The following is an 11,173-nucleotide window of genomic DNA, read 5'->3' on the forward strand; positions in this document are numbered from 1 at the left end:
TCTGCCTCCCGGGTTCAAGTGATTCTCCTGCCTCAGCCTCCCAAGTAGCTGGGATTACAGGCGCACACCACTACCCTCAGCTAATTTTTTGTATTTTTAGTAGAGACGGGGTTTCGCTATGTTGGCCAGGCTGGCCTTGAATTCCTGACCTCATGTGATCCACCTGCCTCAGCCTCCCAAAATACTGGGATTACAGGAGTGGGCCACCGCACCCAGCCAATTTTTTTTTTTTCCTGAAGGTAGCCCGTGTTTACTTCACTGTCATACTTTGCAGAAAGCAGGCGTTGTAGGAATAGGGCAAAATAATAGTAATTAATTTTGAAGTAGGGACAAAGGGAGTTTAGAGAGATATTGTGGAAAGACTCAAACAGTGAGGCTTTTCCTTAGGAAGGTCGGCTTCTAGAATAAATGAGAATACTATATGAATGGTAGGTGCGGGACAAACTAGCAGAAGGGGAGGGGACATGAGAGACAAGTTCTGCCTCTTATACAATGTAATGCAGAGCCACTCTTATTCATGTGTTTAACTGTCTTTGAGGTCATCTATAAGTACATTAATGCACATATTTTTCTGCATTTGCTTATGGCTCCCTGCAACTTTGCAGTTCCTTTAGGGAGAGCACTAGATGTGGAGTCAGAAGGCTGGAGTTTTCATGGCAGAACTATTACCTCCTGGTTGGAAAATATGTCATCTCTGCTATGGTCTCCTCTTTAAAGAATGCACTGGGCTCCTAAATAATAATAAGGGTAAAATATTAGTTATCAAGAAGATATATAGCATTACTTCAAATGCTAGAGATGCCTCTTTAACAAATTAAAATGCAGACCATAACTTCCAGTTTCGATATTTGTGGACTCCACATTGCTACTCTTCAAATATGCCCAGATATTAATATTTTAGTAGCTGAGAAGAAATGCTAAGTTTCTCATTGACCTTGTATTCACTAAAATAACACATCTAATTTGAAGAATATATATTTTCCTCATGGGATGCAATACAATTGTTTTCATTTTGAATGGGAAAAGAAGCCACCCAGTAAATTTTTATTTTTTTCTAAATTGGCCCTCGAGCAAGGATCATTCACCACTTTGCTGGGATTTTGCCTTAGTGCCACCTTTGCAGTCTATGTGATGTTAGTAATGAAAAAGTGGTCTAATACCCTGACCTTTCAGTCCTGTAGAAGGCCCAGTGAAGAAGGTGCTAAAGCAATTTGCATTATTATGTACCCTGTGCCATGAACTTCTGTGAATCTTGGGCTAAAGAAATTCCATTCCAATGTCCATAAACACCAATGTTTTCTATGATACATCCTCATACTTGAAAGAATTCTATCTGTCAGACTTAAGGTTAGAAACAAATAATTATGCTGGAAGTTGGGTTAATTAATGGATAAGTCAAGTCAATTTAAAATTTAAATTTGGCAGCAGTACAATTTTCCTTTCTTTTTCCCTTGTTGCCTGCATTGACTTTATGAACACCTCACTAGAGAGGAAATCTCAAAAAGCAAAGCTTTTCTTTAAAAATTATTATTATTAAAGAGATTTTTTTCCTATAATACAATAAATATAATTTTCATATTTATTAAGAGCTGACACCAAACTAAAATCCATTTGCAATTAAATTTACTTGATGTCTGCCTACTTAATAGACAGATTTGGGACAGACAATAAAAACCTATGAAATCCTAGAAGAACTATATCACATTTCACTTTTTTTTCCTGTGCAGTAATGTTATGTTTGTATACTTAGCTATCTGGAATGTAAACTTAATATGAAGTGTGATCCTGAACTATTCCAGGTTATACCAAAAGGCTGGAATTTGGTTATAGGTATAGTCACAGTTCCGGTGGCCTGATTGAGTTGGAGAGCTGAGTTTAAAGCCTATAAGAGATCGGCTGAAATATCCATTGAGAGAGGCTCCTAATTCTGTTACTTACAGGCTCTGATCATCTAAGACAATTAATATACCAATTATATTAAAATAAAGAGATGTCTAAGTCGCCTTCAAAATTCCATTTGAGTACAGCAGCAGAGAGAGCATAGTCTTTTGGTTTTAGGCGAACTTAGGTTTGAGTTCCAGCTCTGCCACTCAGAGATGTATGAACCTTGCTGGGTCCCTGTAAGTTTTCTGCCCTATTTCCTTACCTGTGGAATGGGCTTGATAATATACCATATGATTGTCTTAGGAAGTCACTGAGTATCATTGTATCCTGCACACAGTAAGGGCTCAATGAATAGTAGCTGTTTTTTGTTTTTGTTTTTGTTTTCTATTTTTAGTTATACCTGGGAAATCTAGGAGGTATTAATATTAACTTGCGGAAAATCAGCTACTCAAACAATTTAGGATTAATAGCTTTCAGGGCTTGGATCCACATTAGGAAAATGAGAAGGAAAAATGTTTAGTTTAGTTTTGTTTTTCTTGCCTATAAGAGGTATAAATACCACCTAAGTAGCTCCAGCCTAGTGCAAGAAGCAGAGGAGAAATAGAGGTATGACTTTGTGATTAAGAGGGCAGAGGGCTGTTGGGAAACAGTTCTGCATGATTAAACTGAATTCTATGTTCTGAATATGTGTGCTATGTTTTAAATGCTCACTAAAGAAAACCAACTCAAACCCAAAATAGAAGAATGGATGTTAAGAATATGAATGAATTATTGGTTTGGAGGAAGTACTACAGATGAATAGCTGAAAGCTCTGGGGAAACAGCTAGTTGATAACTTAAAACAAGAAAACTTTAAGCCTCAGTGTGCAGGAGAAATAAAAAACACTTTATTTATGGACACATTTAGGGAAGTCTTAACTAATTTCTCTAAGAGAAGAGAGGGTCTCCTGGATGTGCTGGGACAAAGAAATAATGATGACCCTGTCTTTTGTAATCTGATAGAGAAATAAGAAAATAATACAAAAGGGAGATTAAACCACCATAAAACAAGTATAAAATGGTATAATTTGTGATTCAAAAATTGCTATATTTGGCCTGAAAAATTTATCTATGCAAATTTTTTTTATAAAAAGTTTTTTTTTTTAAATTATACTTTAAGTTCTAGGGTACACGTGCACAACGTGCAGGTTTGTTACATAGGTATACATGTGCCATGTTGGTTTGCTGCACTCATCAACTCGTCATTTACATTAGGTATTTCTTCTGATGCTATCCCTCCCCCAGCCCCCTGCCCCCCAACAGGCCCCAGTGTGTGATGTTCCCTGCCCTGTGTCCAAGTGTTCTCATTGTTCAATTCCCACCTATGAGTGAGAACATGCCACTGTCCTTGTGATAGTTTGCTGAGAATGACGGTTTCCAGCTTCATCCATGTCCCTGCAAAGGCCATGAACTCATCCTGCTCTATGCAACTTTTAAGTACACAAGCAGTCTGGAAAATATTTGGTATATGCAGAAATCCTAGAATTTCCAGATCATTATTATTGAGGGCAGGGGCTTATAAACTCATTTTTCTCCCCATACACTATCATAATAAAGAGATTAAGAAAATTATTTCAATGAATGCATGGCAACAGAGAAAAATACTTTACATACTACATGGGTATTTAATATATACCTATATATTCATACACACGCAAACGCACACAGCTCATATGCATGGGACCTCTGGAAACTCTAAAACAAGGGATATCAATCATGATGTGATATGACATCTTTGTTGGGGGGATTAAACGCTGTCCAGGAAAGGCTAAAAAGAAGGAAGCAGCATGTAAGTTAAGCTTTAGGAGACTGCACCTTTCAAAAAGGGAAAATAAAGTAAGGCAGGCGTCTCAAACTGATTGAAATTATTGTGTACAATCAGTGTCTCCATTTCCTCATTTCACATTTATTTCTCAACCCACACCCAACTCACGACTAAAATTGCTCTCAATTAAATCCAATTGCGAGCTCTCAATCCTTATCCCACTTGATCTACTGGTAACATCCTGCATGAGTACTCGCTTTCTCCTCCCTGGTTTCCATAAAATTACTTTCTCTCTCTCTCTCTCTCTCTCTCTCTCTCTCTCTGTCTCTCTCCTGTAGTCTTTCATCTCTGTCTTTTTTTTGCAGGATTGTTTTCCATTTCCCTTTAAATATTGGTGTTTTCCAGGATTCTAAGATGTTTTACTTTTCTTTTAATTTTCTACCTTTAATTTTTTCCTCTATGTTTTCTTTCTTTATTCCCTGTTTTTACTTCTCCAGAGATAATATGCTTTATTCCTATGCTGTCAGCTGAAATAGATTCACTATGTCTCTTAAATTTATATTTCTAGTACCAAATTCTCTCTTGAGGCACTAATTTCTATATGCACTTCTACTTAACATCATCACATGGATGAGCCAAAGACATTATTTTTTTTTCCTCCAAATTCAACTATTTATCTTGCCTGTCCAAAATATTCCTTGTCCCGACTTGGTGAATGACATCACATCTCTCTTATTATCCATGAAAGAGGCCTGGAATTCATCATACAATTTTTCTCTTTCATCTCACCTCTAATTTCTATCGTTCACCAAATCCTACAAAATCTACCTTTAAAATAATTTCTTGTTTTTTTTTTCTTTTCTGTCTCCAACAAGGAGGCCCTAATTGATTCTTCCCTCTGTCACTGCAGTAAGGCTGCGTGTGTCCAGTTAATCTGTATCCATCCTTTTTTTCTATCTAATATGCCTCTTATTTTCCACCAGAGAGATCTACCAAAATGGCAAATCTGATTATTTCAGTAACCTATATTAACTCCTTCAAGGACCCCCCACTATCTTCCTGATAAAATGCAAACCCTTTAGTATGGTAGGCATGCAAGCTTCTTTGTGTATAATCTGTGTCCTTTAACCCTGCTGGGGCAACAAAAATACCTGTGGTTTCCCCAAGTCACCATGTTGTTTCAAGCCACAATCTGGTGTCCTGCCTGTAACACTTCATTTCTTCCCCTCTTTATCTAGCTCATTCTGTTCTGTCATTTCAATGCTGAATCATATGCCCTTTAGGGTAACCTCCCTAGAAAATTTCCCTGATGTCCGGGTTAGTTGTCCGGCTAGGCACCCTCATGGCATTTCTCTATTGGAATACATACCACAGGGCTGTATAATGTTTGTTGGTTTGTCTGTCTTTTCCATTCCCCATGAAATCAGGATCTGTAATCTGTCACAATATCCCCTGACTAGGACATAATAGGCACTTAGTACATATTTATTCAGTTTTAAAATATGAGCAAAGCTATAGGATGGAAATTTGTTAGATGTGTTATGGGAGAATGATTAATACATTTTAAGGATGAAGGAAGGTAAGATTTGAAATGTTGAATTCTGAACCACCGGACAAATAAAGGGCAGGGAGTGAGACTAGGGTTGCATCGAGACATGAAAACCAAAGAAAAGCAGCTCTACAATGGAACCATTGATGTAAAGGGACACACACACACACACACACACACACACACACACACACACACTTCAATTTTGAGGCAGAAGAATATAGACTGAGGTTGACATGCAAGGGCACAGGGTTAAAAGTGAAGAATGGACTCCAAATCAGGAGTCAATTTTTCTGGTGTAACTACAGCTTCAGAACTAAAATTAAGGAGCTGTGGAGGTTTTCTACCTGACTTGGATAGGAAAGCTAAACTAGGATTATACCATGAAACATCTTAAATACCAGGCTGAAGAGGGGTTCTAAGTCTTGCAGTCCTTGGACCATTACTGAATAATTATGAACAGAGGGGGAGAAATTAGAGATTAGAAAACAAGTCTAACCATGTTCTATAACACTGAATTCAGCACGTAGAAACTTAATGTGACTGAATATTAGGAGAATAAATATTTTATTAATGATAATAAAAATTTAAACTAGAGGTGTGGCAGCGATACTTAGAGGAAGAAAAATGTAGCATCCGTGGGAAAAACTGGAGGTAGTCTGAGACTTGATAAGAGAGAGGAAAGACATAAATTTTACTGAAATAGTTAAACATAAATTTTAGTGAAATGGAATAGTTAAATATTTCACTGAACCAGGTACTTTATTTCTTTGAGAAATAACTCCTTGAGTTTAGATTATCTGTGTTATTCTGGTACAAAGAATACCAATTTATATGCTATTTTTAAAAAATAAACAGGGACTTTAATTTTTAACAAAGACAGAATCTTATACCTCAGGTATCCACTGGTACCCTGGAGGTACCAGGCAGCTGTGCAGAGCTGCAGGCATAGACTAGGAAGTGCTGCCAGCTTCAATGAGGTATATGTTGCCTTGCCAACTTGTATTAGGGACATTTTTCTGTATCCTGTGATCCACTCTTTCTTCCCTGAAACATTTTTTTTCTTAAAAACAAAACCAAAACTACATTCTAATCAGACAAAACTGTTTTTGAAAAGCCAATTCAAGAAAATTACTGTTAGAAGTATTGAGGAACAGATACTGATAACATTTTTTCTACTGATTCTTCTCCAATGTTCTATCTTCATGATTCACTTTTAATATAAAATTTTAAAGATCTCAAACCTCTCTATATTGCTGGTTTTCTAAATGTATAAGGGAAGCCAGAAACATATGTTAATATGATTTTCTGTGTTTTGATACTAGAATTGAAAACAAGTTAGTATCATTATGAAAACACAAAATCTTATCACTTGGTTTTATAACACTCATTATATGAAGCTCTGGAAGATCACATTCACATGGAAAAGCACACAGTTGTCAAGAAATGATGCTTTTAATTAAGTAAAAGATCCATACCTGATTGGGATGATTACTTATGTACTTGTCATTCTCTACTAGACACGACATCCTTGAGGATAGGGATATGACTTATTTGTCTATGTAAATTCAGGCTTAGTGCAATGCTTGGCATAGAACAATAAAATTTTTTTTGAATGAATGACATTTAAAAATATATAACACATAGAACTTAACATGTACCAGACACCTACCCAAATGCTTTACAAATATTAACTCATTTAATTCTTATTCTACAAAGAAAATTAAGGTATCGAGAAGTTACATTATGTGCCCAAATCACACAGATAGAAAGTTATGGAGTCAGAAGTCAAACTCAAGTAGAGCTGTGCCAGAATTTGTACTCTTAACTTATATTATCTCTAAATAAATGCTGCTGTTAAGTTGTAAAAAATACAAATATGTAAATAAATATATAATGTAATCCATCATTGAACTTAAAAAGACCTGGGTTCAAATATATTTTTAATTTACTTGGTTCGTGGCTTTGAGCGAGTTCATTAATCTAATGGGTCCTCAATTTCCTCATACATAAAATAATGATAATAGCTTGTAACTCACAAGGCTACTCTTAGCTTAAAACATATTTTTTGTAAAAGTACTAGATTATCATTGGCACCAGGTATATGGTAGTTAGTGTGCCAAGGGGAATGATGCTATTTTCCTCTTTCTCCTCTTTCAAAAGGGTACGTATTTGTACTTTACACATTATACAGGTCTTAAGCAAAAGGAGATGAAATTGTATGTTTCATCAAGTATTATTTTCAACATCTCTTAAAGCTGGAGTTCATTTACTAAAGCATTTTCTGGATGGGCAGATCAATTTCAAACTCAATAGCTTGTTTTCTGGATAAAAAATGTTTTTCCGAGAAGCTATTATGGTCTAAATATCTAACATCAAATATTAAAATATTTTTCTTCTAATTGTAAGATCAAGTTATACATATATATGTATGTTTATACATATATGTTTCTTTTTTTTAAAGAAAAAACTATTTGACCAGCAATATAACAAACAACATTTATTTTTATCAAAAGCCTCCCACATCAATGAGTTCTACCAAGTCTGGTGGAAACCCTCTTGGTCAGTGGCTCTCAATCCTGGTTGCATATTACAATCACCTAAAGAAATACATCAAATTGCAGACCCTTTCCACAGATATTCTGATTTGACTGAATTGGGGTAAGGCTGAGCATCCATATTTTTTGAAAGTTCTCCTATTAACCCTAATTTGCAACCCGAGTTGAGAATACTGGTTTAGATTATCATTGAAACCATTACCGGTCTCCTATTTCCATTTCACTAGGACTCTAATAAAAACCAACAGTAGATAATATTTTCATTCATGTTAACATTGACAGAGTCTGAGAGGTTCATCAAGAACAGAATTGCCATGGCACAACTAAACTAATAGTTAGCTCCCTTTCTTCAACTGATTAGAGCAAATGCTCTCCATCCACCATCAATCATTACCTCCAGTTTCAAAATGAGAAACAGAAGACGTATTTATATCAGCTATTTCTTTTTAACTTTAAGAATCATGAAACAAAACAACTCCAAGATTATCTATGTGTTCTTATAAACTGGTTATAATGAAGATTTCTTGTTTACTTATTGTGTTGATGTAGCCAATGAATAAACTTAGAACATTTTATAATATGACCAGATATTATTCTTGGGCTATAGTTCATAAAATAAACTACAGGTTAGAGGCATTGAACCAGAACAAATCCTGGCTGATGGATGTTTTGAGTTATGTTAAAATATTGAGTAGAAATGAGTATCCACTGAGAATACCAACTTAAACTGTAAAGGTTTTACAAATCTAATCATCTTAGTTTCTCTCATAATACTGGTGTATAACCAGCAATCTCAACTTTTTAAAGCTGAGTTATTTTACTACTGAACTCATAGGCTAGCAATATCCTATTAGAAATTACACTTTATAAATTCCATAATACTAAAAGCATTCCTACTTTGTCCTTAATGATAAGTCAACTGGCCCAAATACATAAAATATTTGCTTTCTATGATCATTTAAGACAGACTCAAACTCGGACACTCTGTAATTTAAAGATTAGCTTTAAGAACTACATTGTAAAACTTTGACTTATTTTGAACATTTCACCTTCAATCACCGAATAATTTCAACAAATAGCCTTACATAGATAACTTGATTCCGGTTAACCACAGCCTGGAAATAGTCAGGGTCTCCTTAAGATCGGCAAGTGAAACCCTGCGTTCTCTTCTTGCATATATCACATAGTATTAGGTTAAAGCTTTCATATGAAACTTTTCTTAGGTAGATTTGCTAAATAAAGTCTGTATGATAGTTTACTAATCTCAATTGTATTGTTGATTTTTGACTTGGACCTCAAGGAAAATGAATGTTTTGAGAAAAGGAATTAATTTGTTACAGCTTTTCTTGATGTCTTTCACCCAGGCTTGGGAAGAGCATCATGAAAAAGAGTACTCTTTTGGAAACTATGCACACAACATATTTTTCCTAATAGGTGTGAAGAATGGCTGCTATGCATAAATGATTGTTGGAAAACTATTCTCTGTAAAACATGACTTAACAAGCAACTCCATTCACTACTGTGCTCATTTCCAATATCCAGAACAACCATGACACATCTTATAGATGCCGATATTATATGTTTGTCAGTTAATAAACACCCTTTGGGAAAATTCACAACTTTAACCTCCGTAATTTTCCTACCCAATAAGTTGGAGAATAAAACTTTTGAGGGAAAATTGATATGAACAACATAGTAAAAGTCACAAGAAATCAAACGACTCTTCAATACGAAACCATAAGTTGTTGGCTCTTCCCAGGACACCTATTTTTCTTTTTTCTTTGACAAGGGTAAAGTAAAGCATCTAAGACCTAGCTGACCCTACATGAGAACCACAAGCACCGCAATCGAACCACATTTCTATAATCAAAAAGCAAGGTGCCTATAGCACCTGCACTGTTAAACATCCCTTGGACACCCCAAATCGTTAAGTCCCGCTCATTTCCAAACGCTCCTTACCTGGAATTCTGTCACTGGGCGGCTGGGCACAGCTCAATAGAAGCAAAGGGTGTTCGCAGGTGTGGCTCCAGGGACTCAGGCGCTCAAGCTTCAGCGCCCATCTCCTGGGCAGGAGATGTCAGCCGCAGGGTGAGGTGCGGACGTGCGCACTTCTCCAACCCGGGAAGGTCCGCCAGCCGCGCGGCGCAGCCCACCCAGACGCTGGTGGGCTGGCTTTCCTAGTTTGATGCGAGAGCAAACTGCGTTAGTCTCAGTCCTCCCTCTCCGCCCCTCTCCTGGTTTTCTGACACTTTAAATCTGTCTTAGGTGGTTCAGACCCAAGTCTAGGTTGTATTATCAGCTAAAAGACAACTGTTCTTTCCCCTGGCTTGCTTTCCATCTCCCCAGAGTCCAGGAGGCTCACCTTCCCGGCGCCTTCCTGCGCTCTCCCAGCTGTGAAGCTGTGCGCAAACTTCTCCTGACTTAAGAGTCTCAATCCTAGCCTGCGCTCCCGCCCCACCCCCGCCCGCCTCCCGACAGGCGGCAGACGAGGTGGCAGCAGAATTGATGAGAGCCAGCCCCCCTTCCCGGACCCCGCCACCCCAGTCAGCCCCCTCCTGTCCCAGGAGAGGGAGGGGCGAGCTGGTGAGCTCCGTGCGCCTCGCGCCAGCCCCAGTCGCCCCGGCCCGCGAGTGGGGCTGCGCTCGCGGCTGCTGTCTCGCTCCAGTCAGGGCTGGGGCTCACCCTGCGAGTCCGGGAGACTAAAGCGCCGCGTAAACACAGGAAGCAGGCGAGGGACCCGAGTTAGACCTTGAGTAGGGAGGGAGAGGGGGGCGACAGTCTGGACTGGGAGACAGCTTTCTGGGAGCCCTGTCCCTTCCCCGGAGAATGCAAATTCCGGAGGGAGGTGAGTTTCCACAAGAACCTTATCCCAGAGACATTGTGACCCTGGCTTCTTCAGCCGCCACTCCGGGGACAGCACCAGGGAGCCTGTGGAGGGAGGGTCGGTAGTGGGCTAGGTAGTGAAAGTGGGGTGAGGACGTGGGAAGACGGCTGGCTAAGAGCTGGGGTGCTAAAAGGAAAAAAGTGCTGAGAGGAAGGAGATGAGAAGAGACACCTTGGGGGTCAGGCAAGCCCTGGGAAAGCGTCCGGAGTTGGGCAGCTGTAGGCTGGAGGCATAACTTGGATTTGGAGAAAGAGTGCCCTCCGTGTAGGGGACTGCTGGTGGGCACAGTGTTTTAGGGTGAATGAAAACAGAGAGGACGGCGAGGGAAGACGGGGATATGGGGTGCCTGACTTGGTGCCGGACACGGCGACTCCTCTTCTTTCCCCCTAAAGCCCTCGATGTCAGCAGGAGTCCGGGACAATCCAATACCAGGCGGGGCGCAGCGGAGGCTGGCAGGCACGCCCTGGGAGGCAGGCAAGTTGATTCCAAGGACGA

General features: G+C 38.8%; 1 protein-coding gene across 1 annotated transcript in view; it reads right to left on the minus strand.

Moving 5' to 3' along the window:
* Positions 1-10,284, minus strand: part of CALCR (calcitonin receptor) — a 150,116-nt gene extending 139,832 nt beyond the window's left edge. The window contains exons 1-2 of the mRNA XM_003809722.4: positions 10,157-10,284; positions 9,754-9,971 (exon numbers count right to left, since the gene is read on the minus strand). The gene's annotated coding sequence lies outside the window, so the exon portion shown is untranslated. The remainder of the gene's footprint in view (positions 1-9,753; positions 9,972-10,156) is intronic.
* Positions 10,285-11,173: the final 889 nt, after the last annotated feature.

Source organism: Pan paniscus, chromosome 6, assembly GCF_029289425.2.
Source record: "Pan paniscus chromosome 6, NHGRI_mPanPan1-v2.0_pri, whole genome shotgun sequence".
NCBI classification, from domain to species: domain Eukaryota; kingdom Metazoa; phylum Chordata; class Mammalia; order Primates; family Hominidae; genus Pan; species Pan paniscus.